The 22,917-nt window shown below is 44.2% G+C and overlaps 1 long non-coding RNA gene across 13 annotated transcripts in view; it reads left to right on the top strand.

Moving 5' to 3' along the window:
* Positions 1 to 67: 67 nt before the first annotated feature.
* LOC138430868 (uncharacterized) overlaps positions 68 to 22,917 on the top strand; it is a 173,725-nt gene continuing 150,875 nt past the window's right edge. For 5 of the 13 annotated variants that reach the window (XR_011253424.1, XR_011253418.1, XR_011253422.1 and 2 more), the window contains exons 1-2: positions 68 to 178; positions 559 to 702. This is a non-coding gene — a long non-coding RNA (uncharacterized lncRNA). Of the gene's footprint in view, positions 179 to 558; positions 703 to 1,200; positions 1,269 to 5,622; positions 5,697 to 14,369; positions 14,538 to 22,917 lie in introns of all 13 variants that reach the window. The other 8 variants (XR_011253421.1, XR_011253430.1, XR_011253429.1 and 5 more) reach the window with 4 other exon arrangements.

Genomic DNA, 22,917 nt, shown 5'->3' on the forward strand with positions numbered 1-22,917 from the left:
CTGGCTCCGCCCCTCTCTCCCTATTGGTTGAGCCCAACCAGGAAGCCACCTCCCGCGGGAACTGGGTGGGATCCCACAGGTCAGGCCCCCAGGATGCGAGTCTGTGAAGACAGGCAGATCGCGGGTCTGGAGGGCAGGACAGAAGATACCTGTCACAGAGGGGGAACACGGAAGGCAGGTAAGGTAGGCTGGTGCCATTTTGTCACTGTGCTGGGATATGATTCTGAAGGCAGTGGGACCGTGGAGAGTTTTTGAGCAGAAGGGACACAGTGACAGAATCAAATCAACGCTGGGATGGAGACCGTCTGGGCTATTTTACCTCAGGATCCCTGCCCATCTGGTGTTATACACTTTCCTTGAGGCAACCAGAGCAGCTGCCAGGACCTTCCCTCCTACCCCTAAGGGCAGCAACTCCTGCCTTCAGTTTGTGGCGGGATTCCCCAAGAAAACTCTTTTTTTGGGATTGCCCCTCTCTCTCCTTTCTTAACTGTTTTAAAATCTTGCGGGTTTTAAAATCTGCCCTGATAACTGTAGCCTGGTTGGCTTTGAACTTTCTAGAAAGACGGAAAGCTGGATCTGAAGCAGCTACTTGAACCACAGTCTCACAGCTGTGATAGAGCCAAGTCACCAAACACCGGTTCCGAAGGAAAACGAACGTGCCTCATTACGGCCTGGCGCAGATCCCTCTGACAGACGCATGAGGTAATGACTCCAAATGAGCACCTTCCCACGGACAATTGGAAAAGAGGCTTCACATTGTGCTTCAGCCCGTAATTCGTTTGCTGTAGAAATGACTGCGCTGGTTGTACTGCACATTTCCTCTCTGAACAATGCCTTTATTGAATCAATTTAAATATTCTTGGAAGGAAGCACTTTGTGACAGAAGCAACCTGATGCCTGGATGTGGGCTTGAAACATGGAGGTGACCCTGGAACCCAGTCTTTAAGGGCTGTTTCTCTACCTGCTGATGGCTGTGTGTACATCTGCCTTGCCACAAAGGATTTGACCCTGTCTTTTCCCCATCATTTTTGGGTGGAAAAAGACTGTGGGGGAAGTGGCAATGGAAACCAGCAACAGGGACCTCAGGGAACGGATGGATTTGTTCCTGTCCCTTTGTGAGGGGGGCTTTGAAGAAGATGTCGGTCTAGAGATGGCTTGAGATGAGATCAGTTGGGAAGTTTCAGCTCTTCTTCCTTCCAGGTGCTAATTCCAAGCCTCTGTACCCCAAACCAAGGGTGCTACTGCTTCCTCAGAAAAACAATTGAACGGTAAGACATTACATTTCATTCTAGAAAGACATTAGTTCTTGTGCCTCTTATCCAAACCGTAGGCCACTCAGAAAGCTGGCTGATTGCAAAGAGGCTCGATTTCAAGGTGGGAGGAGTAAATGAGACTCCATTTCTGATGAACACAGATGAAGTTGCAGTTTGCCACTTTCAATCAACGACACTGGGTGAGAGCAGTAAAGGTCACCGCCAACCATGTGTTATAAGAAAAATCTGAGATCCCTTCGCATTCCGGTCCTCAAGGGCAGTTTTCTGCCTCTTCCTGCTGTGCCCCTTGCTTAGAGGATGACAGATGAATCTGGACTGGGCTTCAGTTTTGCTTTTGGTTGCACATAAAATAATTGCTTTAGAAACAATACCCTTGTGATTAAAAAACCACTGCAGCTAAAAATATTGAAATCAGGAAGCATCCCAAATAAAGGATTTGCCAAACACATCATCTAGGACAAAAAATTTTGCTGGCAGAACGTAAAATAAATATCAAAAGACTAAACTAATAAGGCACTAGGAAGCGCTAGAGTTCTACTGGGTACCATTTGTCCAAGATGTTTATACATCTCCACGTAATTACAGCTAATCATATAAACTCTTTGTTTCAGCTTGAAATCTGTTCAGGTTAACACCTTCACTTCTGTGTTGATTATTTCTTTCCCATCTTCTGATCTCCTTCTGCCTCTTTTTTTTTTTTTTAAAGAATAAATTACTGTCAGAGCATGGGCTTGCAAAGCAGGGATTTGAGTCTATCTAATTATTTTTCCCTCCTTTCCTCATCTTTTTATTTCCAGCAACTCCCAGATGCACCTCAGATTCTCTCAATAAATCCTTATTTTTTTTTTTATCTGTTATGCTGATCTCCCTTCTTCCACTACCCCCCTTTCTCATTCTTTCTTATTTCCTTAACTGCATTTTCTTTGTTTTATAGGATAGTTATAAGTTATACACATTCAAGTCTTGTGGATGGATTGTTCTGTTTCGTGGGCTAAGGCAAATATATGTCATGATACCAACTTATTCTCTTGGAAGAGGAAGTCTGGGACTTCCCTGGAGATCCAGTGGTTAAGACTCTGTGCTTTCACTGCAGGGAGAACAAGTTCCATCCATGGTTGGTTCAATCCCTGGTCAGGGAACTAAGATGCCATGTGCCATGTGGCTTGGCTGACAAAAAAGAGAGGGAGAGAGAGAAAGACTTACACTGAAACCAAGACTATTCTTACTCCTTTGTCCGTGCTTTCCCTGACCAACTGACCAAATGCAAGTTGGGCAACAGAAGGGGTGAACAATGGTCATGGTCGTAGTTATAATCCTCTCCTTATCCCCTAAAGGGAAGCTGTACCCAGGGACTGGAAATTTTGTGAATAGACTGAGGTGTTCCATGAGAGAGATGGGAGTTCTATACTTCTATGGTTTGAACATCTGTGTTCCCCCCAATTCACCTCCAAGTGATGGCATTAGGAGGCAAGGCCTTTGGGGAATGATTAGGTCATGAGGGTGGAGCCTTCATAATTGGGGTTAGTGCCATTGTAAGAAAAGGGCCCACCCAGGGAGCTAAGTTGTCCCTTCGGCCATGTGAGGGCTCAGGGAGAAGGTAGCTTAGCTGTCCATGAAGAATGTCCTCATCAGAATCAATCCGTTTGCATTTTGACTTTGGACTCTCCAGCCTCCAGACTGTGAGAAATAAATTTCTGCTGTTTATAAGCCACCCAGGTAATGGTATTTTTGTTACAGCAGCCTGAGATAGATACAGCCTGGACTGAGATAGATAGAGAGCAGTGTTTTTGAGACATGAAAGGCAGAAGCCAGATGATGCTAGGGTAGAACAGGGGGTCTGTCTCATCCATTCCTTCCTTCAGCACCCATGTCCCCAGAATGGAGAGAGTCAAGGGCAACCGCAGGCACCAGGCAGAGCTGGTCTTCCTGTTGGACCTCACACCGCCTGACTCATCATTCCCTTGGATTATCACTGTTGGTCATAGCTAGGCATGATCCCAAGGTTCAGAGGTAGGAATTTTTACTTTTCTGTGTTCCAGAAAGGCCACCGGGATGTTTGAGTAACATTGTTTTAGAATATTTTCCCTTCTGCAACATTTCAGTTTATTTGACATTCTCCCACCATTAACAAGGAGAAGGCGATGGCACCCCACTCCAGTACTCTTGTTTGGAGAATCCCATGGATGGAGGAGCCTGGTGGGCTGCAGTCCATGGGGTCGCGAAGAGTCGGACACGACTGAGCGACTTCCCTTTTCACTTTTCACTTTCATGCATTGGAGAAGGAGATGGCAACCCACTCCAGTGTTCTTGCCTGGAGAATCCCAGGGATGGGGGAGCCTGGTGGGCTGCTGTCTATGGGGTCACACAGAGTCGGACACGACTGAAGTGACTTAGCAGTAGCAGTAGCACCATTAACATCTCCAACGTTAAAACAATACGGCATCAGTTTGCTTCCCGCTCCCTGTGATTTCAAATTGCACCTTTTCCGATGGCTCAGTCCACAATGACCTTTCCATTTTGAACTCCCCTATGTAATACTCAAATCTCCACGAGGGTGGGCACTGCCTTTTGCTCTCTTTGGATTCCCAGCATTTAGCAAAAGGCATGCCATGGGAATGGAGCTCAAGAAATACCTTCCAGCATTTACCACCTATAGATGGTGTTTAAATTTTTTTTTTCACTTAAATATATTTTGCTTTCCAATGGGATTGTAGCTGTTAGAGGGCGTTGCCTGCATCACCACCTCAGAGTGTACTGTTTTTTTTAAGTAGTAGCTCATTAGAGAATTGTTTCAATGATGATGATTAAACTCCGTAAATATTTTATTGAATCCTTTCCCTGTGCTGAGGTTCCCTTGTGGCTCAGCTGGTAAAGAATCCGTCTGCAATGCTGGAGACCTGGGTTTGATCCCTGGGTTGGGAAGATCCCTTGGAGGAGGGCATGGCAACCCATTCCAGTATTCTGGCCTGGAGAATTCCATGGACTGTATAGTCCATGAGGTCACAAAGAGTAGGACACAACTGAGCAATTTAACTTTCACTTCACTTTCTCTGTGCCAGAAAGTGTAGTGGCTACATAGGATGAAAGCATGAAAAAAAAAAAAAAGAGAAAAAACTTTGGAAGTCATAATATACATGATAATAGTAACAAATCTCTGGGGTCTGGCAAAGTGATGCACCTTATTTGAATAGCTAATAAGGTGTAGACCCGATTTCATTAGATGATTGAATGGTATCACCGATGCAATAGAGATAAACTTGGGCAAACTTCAGGAGATGGTGAGGGATAGGGAAGCCTGGAGTGCTGCAGTCCATGGGTTTACTCGACTTAGCAACTGAACAACAATAAACCGAATTTCAGAAGTACTCTGGATTTATCATCTGATCACCTGACATGATTAATGCAAGGCAGGGATTGAATTAAATATGTTTGAAGTGTTCTGAGTTTTTTAGTTTTTTGAGTCAGTGAACTGCATGTATTGCTTCTCATGTAATAACTTGCCCAAAGAAAATCTGAACCAACCATCCACACAGGCTCCGTGCTGGGCACTGGGCAGAGAGAGAGGATGTATTGGATAAAATACAAAGCCTCCAGGACTCACGAATGGGACTCACACCAGCACTGCTTACCCCTCCTGTGAGGCTGATCTGCTAAGTGCAAGAAAAAAAGATAAAAACCAAGTGTTACAGGAATGATTAATTTTGACTGCAGTGATCCTGGCAGACTTCACAAACAGACTGACATTTGAGTTGGACCTTGATATTGGATTTTGACAAGCAGAGACTGCAGGAAAGACCAACTCAGGTGAAGCAGGATAAACAAAAGCATGGAAATCTGAAAGGTTCTGCCCTCAGTAGGCAAGGAAAGTATGAGTTGGTTGGGGTTGGAAGACATTTTTCAGGGGCTGTGAATGATCTGACACGGGTTGCCCTGGCATTTTCAAGGTCAAATTAGGCCTCTGGTCAAGTTTTATTTGGCTCAGCACTAGGTTTTACATTTTTTAAAAAAAATTGCTACCAGCATTTAAAAATCAGGAAGTTTCACATACACGTACAGATTTTGGTGGTGGTTTAGTCGCTAAGTCGTGTCCGACTCTTGGGATCCCATGGACTGTAGCCCGCCAGTCTCCTCTGTCCATGGGGTTCTCCAGGCAATAATACTGGAGTGGGTTGCCATTTCCTTCTCCAGGGGATCTTCCTGACCCAGGGATCGAATCTGGGCTTCTGCATTGCAGGCAGATTCTTTACCGACTGAGTTATGAGGGAAACTTCTGTTAAAAAAACAATCCAGCAGTACCGTGCCTCTGGGTGACAAGTGGCTGAAATTGAGTAATGGCTGTTCCTTACAGATAGGCAAGTGGAGTTCTGCAACTTGAAACCATCTCTGGGTAACTGGCCGCCGTCAAATGGCATAGACAGGCAGGTGAGTTTGTGCTCTCTGACCCAAAAGCTTTACTGACTGCTGTGTGCTGGGAGAGCGGGTGTCTGTTTCAGGGAGTTTGATCCAAGTGGGGGACTTAGATGCACATATGGATGGCTCTTGGGAGTTGGCAGACTCTTCAAGGAAGGAAACGTGTTGGAAGGTCATTCCAGATGCTGCTCCGAGAAATCTTGTTTGTCTAATGAGATCCTCAGCTGACACACCTGGTGGATTTTGAAAGGAAGGGGATAATGACCCTCACAGTTTAAAAAGATCTCTTTCCATGGCAACCCATGATGCTTTTGTCAATTTGAGAGCTTGTTAGCCTCCCGGTCTCTGGTTTACCTTTCCCTGATAAGTGAGTTTTCTTTTTCTTCTGGAATGCAGGCTGGCAGCGTGCCAACAAGAATTGGAATTCATTTTCGGAACAAAGGAGGACATGTAGGCATGTTTTTCTCTTTCATTTCCTTTGTTCGGTGCTTATGCCAATCAGGTGTTCCTACTCCTTGGACCTTTGTGAGCTAACTTTTCATTTCCCTTTGGCTCGTGGAAAAGGGCACTTTGGGTGCACTGACTGACGCCTATGCATTTGTGCTAGACTTTGGACGTGAAGGCATAGGAGCGCCCCTAAATGCAAGCGTATGATGATACACACACAAAATGCAGGTGTTTGCGGACTTCGCACGCGGGCAGATGTCTGAGCTCTAGTTCACAGGCCAACAGGCTGAGCCTGCTGCCCAGTCAGAGTGAGAGGTTCCTAACTGACAAAACCTCCTTTTTAGAAGAATAAAATAGAAGGTTACTGAGTCTTCAAGCTAATCTGTCTAATTAGATGCCTCTGAGCAAAATGCATAAAATTTGCATGAATTATCCTAACAGGCGAAGCATAGGACAGAGGAAGGAAAAACTACAGGAAATTTGCATTTTGATGGGAGTAGGGGAGGCCTGGAGACTATACTCCAGAAGGTCCTTTCTGCTTTTATGTTTAGGAACTACACTCAGGAGGAGCTGCCCTGTGCTGCATGTTGTCAGCAAAGACGGCCCTGGCATCCTTGGCTTTGCAGGCAGCTCCTCCAAGTCTTGTCTGCGGACTGCCTTCCGGGGAAGCTGGGGTCGAGCCCAGTGGGAGGAAGGTTCCTTAAATTAAGGCAGTGCCAGGGGACTGGGGTAATCTGTTTCAGTACTGGCCTATCCCGGGCTGGAGGGACAGTTACTACCTCTTGGCCTCTAGGTGGCGCTGTTGCACCTACTGTAAGAAGCACTTTGTAGCTACATCCCTGATATATTTAAGATGGAGGGAGGGGAGAAAAAGAATATTGAATAAAATACAGCTGCCTCTTCCTGCTGCTCTCCTGTTACCCACTTCCTAACATCACAACCCTCTCCACCTAGGCACAGCCGCTCCATGAAGCCTAAAGGACACGATACGTTGTTTAACCTCGTATGCTTTGTTTAAAGCCAGTGGTTCTTTTAGTTCCTTTGCTCTGTGTGCACATAGCAAGCTCAGGGATAATTCACCGGAGAGCTAAAGTCCCCAAGATAATACTAGCTTCTCTCCGTTTTACTTCCCCCACCCCTACCCTCTCAGTTCTCTTTGTTGCTGGGATGTTCACACTGCGGTGGGAAGCTGGACTGCTGTAGAGGCCTTTCTTTGGACCCGGAGGCAGCGGTTAATAATGGAAATGAGGGCTGAAGGGAGCAGGTGGGCAGTGATGTCACAGGGGAGATGGTAACCTGACCCAAATGGGGAAGGGACAGAGGGAAGAGAACCCATTACTGCCTCTCCTTTTCCATTCTTCCTGGCCGTCTTAAAAACCTGTCTCCTCCTGGGCTGACAGGTTTAGGCCAAGTTTGCGGATCACATTCTGATGTCTCACTAGAGGTAATAATGTGGAGACGGAGAGGGACGTGCTTATTTATTAACATACCCTCTGTTTTCCTGGTGCTGAGACTGGGCATCCTACTGACCCGTTAGACAAAGGCTTCAGAACAGTCCTAAAGGTGTTTGCAAAAAATATGGTGGGCCTATTGGGAGATGGGACTAATTCTCACCACATCATAGCATATACTGTCTGCCCTCTGTATCTGTGGACTTTGCATCTGCAGATCTTATTAATACATCTGCAGATTTTGCATCCATGAGTAAGGAGGGCCAACCACATCCACTGTAGGTCACTGTTTTGCATAAAGGGCTTGAGCACCCGAGGATTTTGGTGTGAGCTAGGGCTCCTGGAGTCAAGCCCTTGCTCCTATGGAGGGGAGGGCTGATTGCAACGAACAAGAGGGAAAGATCCGGGGGAAAAAAAGAGATAATATTTGGCAGCACTATAAAGTTGGCAAAGATGTTTTCTCTCTGATATTAATCATCTCCTTTCCTCCAAATAGCAGTGTTATCCCTACCTCACCTGGGAGGGTCTTGGGTCCATTCAGTGACTTGTACAAGTTCACAGAGTGAAGGAACAGAGCCACTTCTTAAAACCAGGCGGCCTGCCTCCAAGTTCTACTCTCTCTCCATAGCTGTTTTATTTTTATCCAGAACAGATTCTTCAGTTGGGAAGCAATAATCAAGTCTAGCCATGAACATTTGCCTTACTTGCCACCCAAGAATCAAATCGAGATATGCTTAGGGCAAAGTAATAAAAGAGGCAACAGTCTTTTTTTTTTTTAATGAAAATTCTGACTTGACTTTGACTTGAGAAGCAATAACCTTAGGGTATATTCTTTGTTAGCTTTCAATTCTGCTGTAGTTTTTTGTTTGTTTTGAATTTTAGTTTATCATTTTATCTGTTTGAGCCTTAATGGTACCCTCTGTAAAAGAGGTTGAATAAACTTTATCTAGGCCTTGGGCATCAAGGGAAAATAAATTAATGTTTTACGAGTCACTCAAGGGTCTTTGAATGAAAAATTCAAGACAAGCATTAGTTATTTTTATCATTGTTTTAATAGCAATTTATTAAGCCCAAACCTTAGGGAATCATGGAAGAATATATGATTTCCCCTGCCTGATTACATCTTTGAGTTTTGTAAAAGTTTATAATGGATGAAACAGTACTTAACAGCTTCATAAACCAAACTGTTACGCACGTTTAAATGGTCTTCACTCTTATTATCTTAACTAATGAATTTTGCCAGGCGTCTCTGCTATAGCTGTATGATTTATAAAGATTATATTTACTTTTTCTCCTTATAAGAACCTAATGAGACCAAATTGGTTGCATGTAATCAGCCACTGGCCTTTTTCATCTCTTTGGGTTTTATTTACGAAAGCTTATTAGAGCAAACGTACTGAGTAATAGGCAGCGATCGCTAGGTTTTGCCTAATGATCCCAAACAGCCGACACAGAATGCAGATAATGAAATGACAAGCTGATTAAAATGCAAAGAGAAAAGGAAATGTACTGGGGACCCTTTCGAAAAATCCTTACCTAGGCAGAACACCCATTAATGTGTTTTCAACCTGAGAACGTCTTCTCGTATTGAGACTTGCAATGAGATTGTGACACACGTCTCAGACGATGCATGCTGAGCTCTTTGTTTTCCAACAGTGTGGGGCTGGGTTACAATAGATGCACAGGTGATTGTGCAGAACGGTGACTGCAGTGGCCCCAAAGTTTGGATGACCCCTAAGCCACTAACATGGCTATTTTCCTCCCAGAATCTCTTTATTAGAGCCAACATCTCATACAACTTGGGTCGATATGATCCAAGTTAGAATTCATCACATGTCAATCCAATCCCCCCTCAAAGACAGAAGCAAAGTGCATGATGACAGGGCTGGACCAAATACCCCCTACCATCACTGGTGTATCACGATTCCGCACAATCTTTAGTTGTCTTTCATCCAGAGCATCTTTTTTTCTGTTTGTGATGATGTTCCTTTCATTTTACTAAAGTGAAGACTTGCCACACTCTCGGCAGAACATTGAGCTGATTTTTTTCCTAACCTGACTTCAAAGGTCCTCAGGGATGAGGGCCAACTTTATTGTTTTCCCAGATGTAAACCTTCACTGTTTTGTCCTCTATAATGTTCTAGCCTGTCATGATTTGGCCATTCATAAAACTTTCTAGAACTGTTTGAAGCGCTTCATACATTTGTTTCCTCCTGTACGACCTATTGGTGTAATGCATTGGCTAAGTTTATTACCCTTTGGGTGAACAACTTCCTCTGTAAAGTTGCAAAAGATGTCCCCTTATACTAGTATTTGGAGACTTGGCAAATAAATTTGTTTTTACCTTCTTCACATTATTGAAGATTTTACAGTTTAATACAATGTTCTCTTTCTAGTCTTCACATTTCTAGGCAATTGGACCACCACTTGGTTTGTGAAACATTCTCTTTAGGCTAGTCCATTAGGGTAGCAACATTTGGGTTATTTGTTGACTTATTCAGCCCTTTGCTCTGAATAAAATTTGTTTCCTTCACCTGGGCTATACTGTACTCATCTAGAATAACCAAAAATAAAGGATAAAAGCAATCATGGAATCAGAATGTTAGAGGCCATTCTTACTGTAGGGTGAAGAAAGTCCAGCTTGAAGAAAGAAGATGACTTGCCCAAGATCACACTGTTAGTTGAAGAGCAACCTGGATTAGAAGCGGACTGTCAGGCTGATGTTCTTTCCAAGGTCTTAAGGTCCAGTGGACAACTGTTGTTCCTGCTTTGTTTTGGTTGTTTTGTTTTTATTGTTGTTGTTGTGCAAATGTGACCACAAGTTCATGGTCAAAAAGTATCGAGACTGGGACTTCCCTGGCAGTTCAGTGGTTAAGACTTTGCCTTCCAGCGCTGGGGGTGCGCAGCTTTCCTGGTGGCTCAATCAGTAAGGAATCTGCCTGCAATTCAGGAGACCTGGGTTCGATCCCCGGGTTGGGAAGATTCCCCTGGAGAAAGGAATGGCTGCACATTCCAGTATTCTTGCCTGGAGAATTGCATGGACAGAGGAGCCTGGCGGTCTACAGTCCCCAGGGTCACAAAGTGTTGGATGTAACCAAGTGACTAACGCTCTACTTTCTACACTTGCAGAGAGTGTGGGTTTGATCCATGGTTGGGGAGCTGAGATCCCACGTGCTGCGGAGCCAAAAAACCCCAAATATAAAAAAACAGAAGCAATGTTGTAACAAATCCAAGTAAGACTTTAGAAATGGTCCACATGAAAAAAAATCGTAAATAAAAAGTATTAAGGGTGAGATTATAAGTCAGTTATCCCAGTCAGTGCTCCTCCATCCCCTACATACCTCCTGTTCTGATGAGTGTGTTCCTGGCCATGCTTACCGAATGCCCAGTGCCACTTCCTGTCCTTCCTGTCCCCTCTACCCACCAATGTGATGTATATGGGGTGTGGTCCTTGCTGTCCCCCCTGACCTTTTCTGCTGCCCTCCATCAACGTGCCATGTGGTCCCTGCTTGGAGATTTCCTGATCTGGTACCATAGGGTGGCCTGGGGACTCTGAAGGATAACACTCTTATAGGATATACACCATTTCCAGCTGAGATACTCAGGGCCCCAAATTTGTGGGGTTTTTTTTACGCCTTTCTTCCTCTTGTAGCCAGAAGTGGGGTCTGGCTGCTCGTTGATCAAAAGCCAGTAAAGAGGCAAGTTTGGTGGAAAGTTTGCTTTATTTTAGATGCCGGAAACTGCAGCAGGGAAGGGCAGACTCCTGTCCAAAGGTGGACTCTCTTCCTTGCCCCCGCCACCCCCACTGACAACCAGTGGACAGGGGCTTTTATAGACAGAGGGAGAGGGCTACATATAGAAACAGTTCTGACAGTCATCTTGAAATTGGTCAGCAGTGATCCGACCAGCGTCATCTTGATTGTTTTAAGTACAGTCAGTCTTCAGTTCCAGGATCAGTTTGTTCCCAGTTCCTTGAGGCCAGTTCTTAGAATAGTGGCAGCTGATGTCATGGCTACAGTCCGGTCATCATGTAGTTAACTTCTTAACTGGTGGAGGTTTCAGTATCTGTAAGACAGCTCACCGGATATGGCTCAGAATATTACCTATAGCCCTTGAGAAGGAATGAAAAGTCCTTGACTTTGCTTCATGGCTAAATTATCATTGTTTGGTCTCCTTTGACTGTTTCCCTTTGTTGCTACATTTTCTCATTTCTCTGATTTCCTGGCAAAGTTTTTCCACAGGCAAAAGGCAGATTGAGGACATGGGGTGGGGGTGTGGGGGAGAGGACCATAAGTGTCCTGTTCCATTTCACTCTTATTACAATGACACAAAGTGTGAATACTGTGGAGCCCCGGACATCGTGACCACCCCATGGGATGATTTTGCATGGAAGAGCCTTTTCCACTGCCTTATGGCTTTCAGGAGTTGTTTTGAGGCTGCAGGTGGTCCTTCATGTATGATTCTGAACCTACCTTTTGCATAAAGGCTGCAGTTCTGCTATTTTGATCCTCCTCCATCTTCAGGTCTTTTCCTCCCAGAGGTAGGCATGGGGGTTGATGTGACTGGACATTGAACTTAGCCAAGAGCAGCATAAGGGCACCTGGGACAGGGCACTTGAAGGCAAGAACTCAAGGGAGAGGCATATAGAGATGAGGGAGGAGGAAAGATAGGTTTTCCTATTCCCACCGTTTCATTGCTGTTCATTACAACTCTCCTCCAGCAGCTGTGGTTCACTTCGTCCTCACTTTGTTGTGTTTTATAGTTGTTAATCTCTTTCCTGAGTTTCTCCAGTTCTGCTGCTTGGAATGCTCTCATAGGCACATTTCTTCTTGAATGGCTGAGCAATTTTTCTGTGTTGCATTGTCTTGGAGAAGTTTTCCTTCGTGAACTCTCTCCAATTCTCCGCCTGTTGGTGTTAGATGTTCTTGACATTTACTGGTGCTTTGTGGGTTTCTGGATTTGAAGCAAACATTGTCTTTCGAATTCTGAGCCTAGAAGGATGATATTTCAGAGCTCAGTGCCTCCCTTGGCTGAAAGAATTGCCCAGACTTTAATGCTGTGCATTTATGGGCATCTTGTAATAACAATGGTGGATGTTATTATGAGTCTGTTACCCTGAAGACTGCAAAGTGTATCTACAGGGCTTGCTTCACGGAACTGCCCAACCTGCCTGCCTGTGTAAAGGTTCCAGGTACCTCAGGGCTCTACCTTTCTTGTCACTGTAAACTCATGAGTAGAGATGACATAATTTCTCTTTTCCAAACTTTGCCCTCTACCCCCACCTCCTCCCCCGCCTTTTGAAGAATGCTATGCACACAGTGGGCTCTCAGTTTTCTAGATGGGCTTGTAAATCTCAATCCTTAACTTAAATGCCCCCAGCACAGCTTTACTGTAATTTAAGAAAACCCAATATATAAAAACTAGAATTTACAGAAACATATTATTTGTATTACAAAAGGATTTATCATACGGCTTCCTCTAATAACAAACTCCTTTAGCGGATTCAAGTATTTTTTTTCTTAGAAGGCAATTTAATGTAAATGGAAACAATAGATGAATTTGGCTAAGGGTCATAGTGATTGCATAAAACAGGAACCTTTGCTGCTTTGAGACTCAGGGCTAGGTATCTCTTTTGATCATATAATTTTGTCATATACAGAGGTAACTGTTATTATTATGAACCACATGTTCTCAATTTATGGAAATAGCCAGTACAGTAAGGTTAAGAAATATAGAACTAAAGAGCAGCCATCTCCTGGGTTTCAGCCTAGATACCAAGATCTATCCTATCATTGGTAAGTGGAAAGGGAATTGCACACACACACACACACACACACACACACGCACACACACCCTCTCTTTCCTAGGTAGGAAGAGTACAGGGCACTGGCCTGCAACCCAGAATAACCCTGGCTTTGCTTGTGTACCTTCCCTGATGCTGCTCCGACATGTCCTAAACTCCCTGATACTCTATCTTTGCCCAACCGGGTGGACAGCTTCCCAGCGACTGAGGTTTTTCCAGGGGTCATGTATGGGTGTGAGAGCTGGACTATAAAGAAAGCTGAGCACCGAAGAATTGACGCTTTTGAACTATGGTGTTGGAGAAGACTCTTGAGAGTCCCTTGGACTGCAAGGAGACGCAACCAGTCTATCCTAAAGGAAATCAGTCCTGAATATTTATTGGAAGGACTGATGCTGAAGCTGAAACTCCAATACTTTGGCCTCCTGATCTCAAGAACTGACTCATTGGAAAAGACCCTGATGCTGGGAAAGATTGAGGGAGGGAGGAGAAGGGGACGACAGAGGATGAGGTGGTTGGATGGCGTCATCGACTGGATGGATATGAGTTTCAGTAAACTCCAGGAGTTGGTGATGGACAGGGAGGCCTGGCGTGCTGCAGTTCATGGGGTCGCAAAGAGTCGGACACGACTGAGTGACTGAACTGTACCGAACTGAGGTCATCCCCCCTGCCCCAGGGCAGAGTAAAGAAGCGGACCCCAAGGTTCCCCAGCTGGCCCACCACCGGGCTCAGCTCAGCCGCGGTAGGAAACGCGCCGTCCCTGGCTTTTTCCTCTGATGGAAATAGTCGCGACCTCTCAGCCATTTCTCTCTCACTCTCACTCTTGAAAGCCAATTTCCTGCTCCAATCTTATTCTTCTGAATAGAAACACGGAGCTTGCATGGAGAATGAGAAACTACTGTATCACAGGAAGCAATCACACAGAACACAAAAAGCCATTCAAAGTAATTAAACGACTCCCATCCCCTTTTCTCTATTTCTTTTCAGCTCCGCGCTGATGGGCTGTTTATCTTCGCCACCACAACAGCGGCAGCCTCAGCAGCTGAGGAAGCGGCGAGCCGTTTTCTGCCTCGGCTCCTGCCGAGAGGGCAGAATTAAGACAAACACTTTCATTCTTGGCTGCCAAAGTGTTTTAGCTTCTGAAAAGCAAGGCAGGTAAACGCCATCACCCCCGTAAGGAAATAAATAAATAAAGCCCTGGTGATGAGAGAGAAGCTCTCTGGGTGATTTTCCACCTGGAGGAGGAAAAAGGGGTGGGACCAGTGAGGATGGGGTGGGAGGCTTCGGGGAGCGGGGAAGGATGGGGAGCTCATTGTTTCTAGCTCCTGGAAGCTTTTGTTCTCTTTCTGCTGGGGTAAGGAGGCTGGGGCTTAGGTCCCAGCTATGCGAGAGCTTGCCAGTGACCTAAAAAAAGGGTGATGTGTTTGCAGCAGGCTTTGCTGGAAAGCAAAGGGGACCGCCCTTTTCCAGGGCAGTTGCAGAAGAGAGAGAGAGCTAAGAGGCTGGCCTGAGGGCTTCAACAATACCCCCGCCCCCACCCCCACCCCGCCTCCCTTGTCCTGGTCCCACCATGTCTGTGGCATCGTGTCTTAGGGCTTAGAGCCAGAGAGACAGGGAAGATCTGAAAGTGGGTCACTAGTCTCCACTCTTCTGTCTGCCCAGTCTCACTAATGCAGCTGGAATGAATTTGTTCGCTTGCAAAAAATCAATGTTTCTTCCAAATACATGGCGTTGGGATGCTGATGAGAGAGAGCCTGAGGAGGTTGCCTAAGAAAGGGCTTCTGGGCTGTCAAAAAGTCGGTCACTCTGTCAATAGCACATTTTAGGTGGGACCTGAGAGGTGTCAGAACGCATCCACAGGAAAAAGCTCGAAGCAGTGGAGTCTCCAAGGGGCAGGCTGCGCTGCTTTGGAATGCAGTCCCCTTGCGTTGACTCATACCTGCTCTTACCCCTCAATACCAGCCCTGCTGGTATTGACCCATTTTGGGTTTTAAGAAACTTTGGTTCCAGTAAACAACCTTGCCCAGATAGAAAACTGTGCAGAAGATGGCCATAAAATGCCAGATCAAGCTACACGGACCATCTCAAGTCTACCTGAAGACTAAAGAACCTGCATTCCATTCCTCACTCACCACCGTCACCGTCGATTCACTGTCACAGGTTTAGCTTCCTGGTTTCTGTCAATTTCACTGCAGGTCCAGAGGCCCTGGATCCACTTCTTTCCTAGTTCCACCAGCCCTGCATGGAGTGGCCTTGTTTGGTTCAGTCTGGGGAGCTGGCACCTCGCCCAGTCCCCACTGACAGACCTGCAGTATTCCGCGCTCATTTTGCATCTGTCATTATCTTTCGTATGCAAGGAAGTTTACCGTGCACTGAATGCAAATGGGCAATATATATCTTGCATTTTATTATTTTGAGCCTTTTGTTGCCAGGGACAGTCCTGCCTTGCCAGGATTCATCCACAGGACCCTCGGTACGTGGTTTCCCTTGCTTGCCTGCCCCTCCTTCTTTCTGAAAGCTGCATTTATCCAAGGTCTCTTTCCGTGGAGGCCTCTGTGCCCTCCTGCTCTGGCCCATGGGGTAATGGGAATGCCCACACTTCAGATGGCAGAGTCTTTGTGGGACAGTTTACTTCAACCGTGACCCGGATTTTGGGGGGCAGGGTAGTGGAGAGGAAAAACTTGCATACCTTTCACCTATCTTATATGAGACTATTTCAGCAGATAGAGAACTATGAAAATATTTCCTGATAGGTCATATCGAACGATGCTGTCTAGACAGGAATGTGAAATCCTTTTTCCCCCTTTTAAACATTTTTAACAGGACCTAGTCTTGCTATACTTTCACTTGCTTTGCAAAAGTGTTCAATATGCTAAATGAAAATGATAATTCAATTTATTCTCTCAGTAGGAAACCTTGTAAGGTACAAGGGAGGTGGGGCATTACCTACTGGAAATTAAATTGACTCTTTGGGGGCAATGGCGAAAGATCTTGGAAATCGTGACTCCCAGGGCAAGTGCCTTGACATTCAAAGGTCACTAGGGTTAATATGCCTCCTTAAACACTCCTCTTACTCCATAGGGTGGCTTCAGGTAATGTGACACATTTTAATTCTGACTTTGGGTGAGAATTGGAACTAGTAAGTCGGTGGGAAATGCTTTCTTTTAATAATATTTTCTTGGAGATGTAGCCAGTGAATATTTCTGGTTTTAGGACAAGGGGGTATCCACAGTTGAATGTCAGACACCAGCAGGGACATCGTTCAAGGAGAGAGAGTCTGTCAAGGTCATGGAAGGTTGGGGTGACTGGAATTGCTTCCAAGCTGTGGTTGAATTTGAGAAGGCACTCAAGAGAACTCAGAGTCATATAGCAGAAAGGTCTACTACTTCATATATTTAGTTATACTCCATCAAATCAACCTTGATTTCAACAGGACTTCCAGTGTATAGAATTTCAAGTTCTCTGTTTTTTGTTCCATAATATTCTTTTTTACAAAGTCTTTGTTGAAGTTGTTACAATATTGCTTCTGCTTTATGTGTGTTTTTTTGACCAAGAAGCCTATGGGGTCTTAGCTTCTCAACCAAAGATCGAACCTGTACCCCCCTGCTTCCGAAGGTGGTCTTAACTATTGGACTGCAAGGGAAGTTCCTGTTCCATAATATTCTTATCCATGAAAATGTTGACAATTTGAGAATGTTTCAAATTATCCTTGTTGTAAGCTCAGTGGTAAGGCTTAGCTCCTGTTTCTTGATTACTGTAAAGTCTCCATTGGTTTATCATTTGTTGAAGTGGGTTGACCCACCAAGGGAAAGCCTGGTGCAAATTAAATAGGAGAATAAAAATTAAAAAAAGAATCAAGCACTCGAGGGAATTTGTTTTCATAAGTTTGAAGGCTACTTGTTTTGTTTGTATCTATAATGCTGTGATGGAGAAGGAAATGGCAACCCACTCCAGTACTCTTGCCTGGAGAATCTCGGGGACAGGGGAGCCTGGTGTGCTTCTGTCTATGGGGTTGCACAGAGTCAGACATGACTGAAGTGACTTAGTAGTAGCAGCATGATGCTGTGAGGCAGGGTCCTTGAGTGGGGTTATTTTAGGTCCTTTGTACTTGAGTGCGTGTGTGAATGTTCCAGTTGCCATGACACCTCCCTCCTTCCTCTTTGTAATAATTTCTCTTTACTTTCCAAATAAGTGGGAGAGGTCTCCTGAACATTATCTCATAAGGGGAAAACCCATGCGACCCAGAGGGTCATTCTGATCCTCAGTAACACTAATGGCAGCATGTCTATCCAGGTGGCGCCAGTTTCTTGTGCCCATTTTCCCAAAGTCACCTTGATAGTCTGGTTCATTCTGTCAACCATTTCTGAGCTTTGCGGCCTATTCACTGTATGTGGTTTCCATTTAATTACTGCTTTGCAAACCAGTTGGAGTAACTCAGCCACAAATGCAGGCCCATTATCTGATCCTATACTCCTTGTGGAGTCCTAGCAATAAAGGATTGGAAGCAGCAGACATTGTTTTAGCGGCTTGTTTTAGCAACTTGACTGGACCACAGGGAATCCAGATGTTTGATCAAACATTACCCTGGGTGTCTGTGAGGGTGTTTCTAGATGAGATTAACATTGGAATCCATAGACTATGTAAAGCAGATTGCCCTCCCTATATGCACCATTTCTTTAGAATACATCTCCACCCAATCTGTTGAAGGGCTGAGTAGAACAAAAAGGCAGAACAAAAAGAACAAAAAGAACAAAATGCAGAACAAAAAAGACACATACATTTAGTTGTATCCAATTCTTTTCAACCCCAAGGACTGTAGTCTGCCAGGCTACTCTGTCCATGAGATTTCTCAGGCAAGAATACTGGAGTGGGTTGCCATTTCCTTCTCCAGGGGAATCTTCCTGACCCAGGGGTCAAACCCAAATCTCCTGCACTGGCAGGTGAATTCTTTACCACTGAGCCACCTGGGAAGCCCTTGGACTTGAGTGACATATAGGCTGTTCAGTAATCATTTTTTAAAACAAAAATATTATTTCTTCTGAATGAAAAAGAAATCAGTGCTTGTTCAGTGTTTGATGGTCAGGATCTACAGTTGCTGAATGGACATGTGGAAGTCTGTATTATTACAAATGGAGTCCTCATTCAAAGATTGTATGATAGTGGGCAGTATTAGTCCATTCCAGAGAAACAGAATAAATAGAAGAGGGAGGCAGGGTGGGGGGGAGAGGGAGGGTGGGAGAGAGAAAGAGAGGTAAAAATGAGATTTATTATAAAGAAATGATGCATGGGATTATGGAGGCTGAGGTTTCAAGATTTGCAGTTGGCAAGCTGGAGACATCAAGAGAACTTATGTTACAATCCCAGTTTGAGTTTTGGAGGCCTTTTCTCAAAGGCCTGAGAACCAGGAGAGCTGATCCTGAGTTCTCAGACAGGAGAAAACCATTATCCCAGCTAGAAGACATTCAGACTTGTTCTGCTCAGTCCTTTGACAGATTGGATGGAACTCACACATATAGGGAGGGCAATCTGCTTTACCTAGTTTATGGATTCCAATGTTAATCTCATCCAGAAACACCCTCACAGACACCCAGAGTAATGTTTGATCAAATATCTGGATTCCCTATGGTCCAGTCAAGGTGACACAGTTAATGAACCATCATGAAGTTACTATAGAGGCTTAGCTTCCTGAGTCAGCTCTGCAGTGTAAACTAAAAACCTAGGAAAATGACTTTGTAAAGCCTACCCAGCATAGCATGATGTGATCCCATCAATTGCAATCTTAAAGACATCCTAAGGAAAGAGCTGTTTCAAAGAGACAGAATACATTTTCATCTGCTCTGGCTTTCCCTGCCCAGACTTACTCTGCCAATGTTTCAGGCTGCCCCTTATTATCAACTTACATAATTTGGAGAAGGTTGAAACAGTGCCCAGGATTCAGGATGGTATATGGATCTACTAATCCTTTCAGTGGGCAATTGGACTTTCCTTGAGTATACAATTGGGAGCTAAGTTTCTCATGGCAGCAGTTGCTGCTGGTCCCGAATTTAATTATTACATACTTTTGTATTAATAAGTGCAAATACAGCACTGCTGGGCCAAGAATACAGCCTCCAATCTGTTCCCAGGCTTAAAAATCACCAGCGCCTTCAGAGGAGAAGTGCTCTTCATATCACTAGTGCTGCCATTTTGGAAATGTCAATGATTGCTGGGTTTGTCCCATGGAAGACTTTGGCTCTGGGATATGAAGTGAGAAAAATGACATTAGCTTTGTAGGACCCCTTGTAGAACAGGCAGCCTCTTTCTGCCATCATCTTCGTATCTCTTAGGAATTTTTTCAGCCCCTTTGGCAACTGAACACCCTTTCCATTGACTGTGGGATATTAATGGGTCATGTAAACAAAGAACCAGTGAAACTAATTGAAAACAAAAATTTAGTCAAACAGCCATTTAGGGTCCAAGGGAGGGAGTTGGAGAGGAAGTAGATAGCAGACAATAGGCAATATGATATCAGATAATCATTTTTTTAAATGTATTACCCCCAGTGAATTTATTGAATGTGTGAGCAGGTTTCCATGAAACCAGAGCAGCCAGCTGAATGGTCAATTCAGTCAATTAGCACTGGCTTCTTTTCAAGCTTGTTCTCAGAGGCGTATATAAATTATGCAGGGTTGGCTCCAGGCTTCCATGCAGGTAAAACGTTTGTGAGAAAGCAACCTCTTTGCCCTCTCAAAATGTGCTCCGTTTGCAATTCCTAAGGCTGTGTGGTTTCCTATCATGGTAGGGTTGGGCTAGAGATGGAATTCTTTGCAGTTTGAAAACCTGAAACCAACACAATGTGGAGCCAGAATAGAACAGGCCTGGTAATTACGAATCTAACTATTGTCTTCTTTCAACCAGACAGAAACTTGGAAGATGAGTAAAAAGGTTGAAATCTATACATATTTTCTTGCATGTTATTAAACTAAAGAAATAAAGCTTCCCTCGTGGCTCAGTGGTAGAGAACCCTCCTGGCAATGCAGGGGATGCAGGTTCGATCCCTGGGTTGGGAAGATCCCCCAGAGGAGGAAATGGTAACCCACTCCAGTACTCTTGCCTGGGAAATCCCATGGACAGAGGAGCCTGGTGGGCTATAGTCCATGGGGTCGCAAAAGAATCAAATATAACTTAGTGACTAAACAACAATACCCCTAGAATAGTCTTATTAGAGACTCAAAAAGTTTATGACTATTTCCCCAACCCTATATCCTTCAATCAGATGTCAGTTCATGCTCTTTGGACCCCCTTGCAAAATTTTGTGCTGTTTTCTCTTCCTCCTCCTCCTTCCACTCCAATCAGGCACTACAGTTTTTTGAGCATTTATCTTATTTCATTTTACTTAATAAATCCTTCTTGCAACTCAGAAATGCCCGTATTTATCTTCTTATATTTTCCAGACTCCCAGCACAATGAATTATGCATATATTTTGCAAATAAGTGAATGAATGAATGTATACTCATCTTGACTTGAACCTTACTTGTAGAACCAGAGGCATGATTCAAATTCACAAAGAGATAGTACACTCTAAAATGCTGAGAGTTGAATTTGAATGTCAAAATCACTTTTTTTTAAAACAAAAAAAGCCTTTCCCCATGGTACATAGAGGGGCATAGCTATTTTTGAAAATGTTGATAGACAATTCCTGCAAGTTTGTATAATGTGAAGAAAAAGTTTCAAAATTGTAACACTTTTGTCCTAAATCAATTGGTTTGGAGAATACCTCCTTTATTGCATGTCTTAAATTTTATCTTGTGAAACATGGCATGTATACAAAAAGGTTTATAAAATGTATATATCCAGTTTAAAGAATGATATTAGAATAAACATTCACATAACCACCACTCAGGTTAAGAAATAAACTATTACCTTAGAAATGCCTTTGTGTTTTCTCTGAGAAAGCCTTATCACACATTCCTCTCTTGTACTCACAGACAACCACTGGATGTTGAATGAATCATTTCCTGTTTTTTATACTTTCAATTTCTTTTCTTTATACTTTTAATGAATGCATATCTATGAATAGGTAGTCAACAAGGTCTTGCTTAATGTTTTCTAACTTATATATAATAATGTTCTTGGATGGAAAGATTTAATATCATGACGATGTCAGTTACTCCAAGATTGCATTAAATTTGATTCCCAGATTGAACAAAATTTACATATATTTAGTAAATTTAAAGAAAAATCTCAGTGTTTCTGGGAAGCTTGGGAATATAATTCTTAAGTTTATGTAAAGTGGGGAAGGGTCAAAAATAGACAAGACACTCCTCAAAAAATGGCAAAAAATATGTTGTGTAGAATGGGGCCTTTACCTAATGGATATCAAGATTTTTCTTTTTAAAAAATTATTCTATTTAATTGGAGTGCAATTGGTTTACACTGCTGTGTTAGTTTCTGCTGTATAACCGCATGGATCAGCTCCATGTACACATATATTCCCTCCTTCTCGAGCCTCCCTCCCCCCACCACCTCCGCCCATCCCTCTAGGTCATCTCCACCAGCTTCCTCTGTCCATAGGATTCTCCAGGCAAGAATACTCAGATGGGTTGCCATCTTCTCCAGGGGATCTTCCTGACCCAGGGATTGAAACTGCATCTTGCATATCCTGCATTGGAAAGTGGGTTCTTTACTTCTAGCGCCACCTGAGAAGCTCCAAATAGGTTCATGATAAAGCTAGAGCGATTAAGATGGGGTGGCATTGGTGCAGAGACTGACAAGTAGCCCCCTAGAGCAGGGTAGTTAGATCAAAAGCAGGTTCATGATTATGTGGGAACTTCATATACAGCAGAAGAAGCCCTGCAGACCATCAGAAAAATGAACTGTCTATCTAGCAAACCATGATCCATATGAACAAAATAAAATTGGATCTCTTACTTCAAACCATATACAATAATACAGGCCTGCTGCTGCTGTTCCTAAGTTGCTTCAGTCGTGTCTGACTCTGTGCGACCCCATAGACGGCAGCCCACCAGGCTCCCTCGTCCCTGGGATTCTCCAGGCAAGAACACTGGAGTGGGTTGCCATTTCCTTCTCCAATGCATGAAAGTGAAAAGTGAAGTGAAGCTGCTTAGTCATGTCCAACCCTCAGCGATCCCATGGACTGCAGCCTTCCAGGCTCCTCTGTCCATGGGATTCTCCAGGCAAGAGTCCTGGAGTGTGGTGCCACCGAATTAAAAATGAATATGAAGGTTAAGAGGGCTTCCCAGGTGGTGCTAATGGTAACCCACCTGTCAGTGCAGATGTAAGAGATGCGGGTTCGATCCCTGGGTTGGGAATATCCCCTGGAAGAGGGCACGGCAGTCTGCTCCAGTATTCTTGCCTAGGGAATCCCATGGACAGAGGAGCCTGGCAGGCTACAGTCTGTAGGCAGAGTCAGACACGACTGAAACAACTTAGCATGAACACACCCACACATGAAAGTTAAGAGAGTCAAAACTATAAACATTTGTGAAAAAATGTAAGAGAGTATCTATCATTTCTGGCTACAAATGACTTCTT

Source organism: Ovis canadensis, chromosome 26, assembly GCF_042477335.2.
Source record: "Ovis canadensis isolate MfBH-ARS-UI-01 breed Bighorn chromosome 26, ARS-UI_OviCan_v2, whole genome shotgun sequence".
Lineage (NCBI taxonomy): Eukaryota > Metazoa > Chordata > Mammalia > Artiodactyla > Bovidae > Ovis > Ovis canadensis.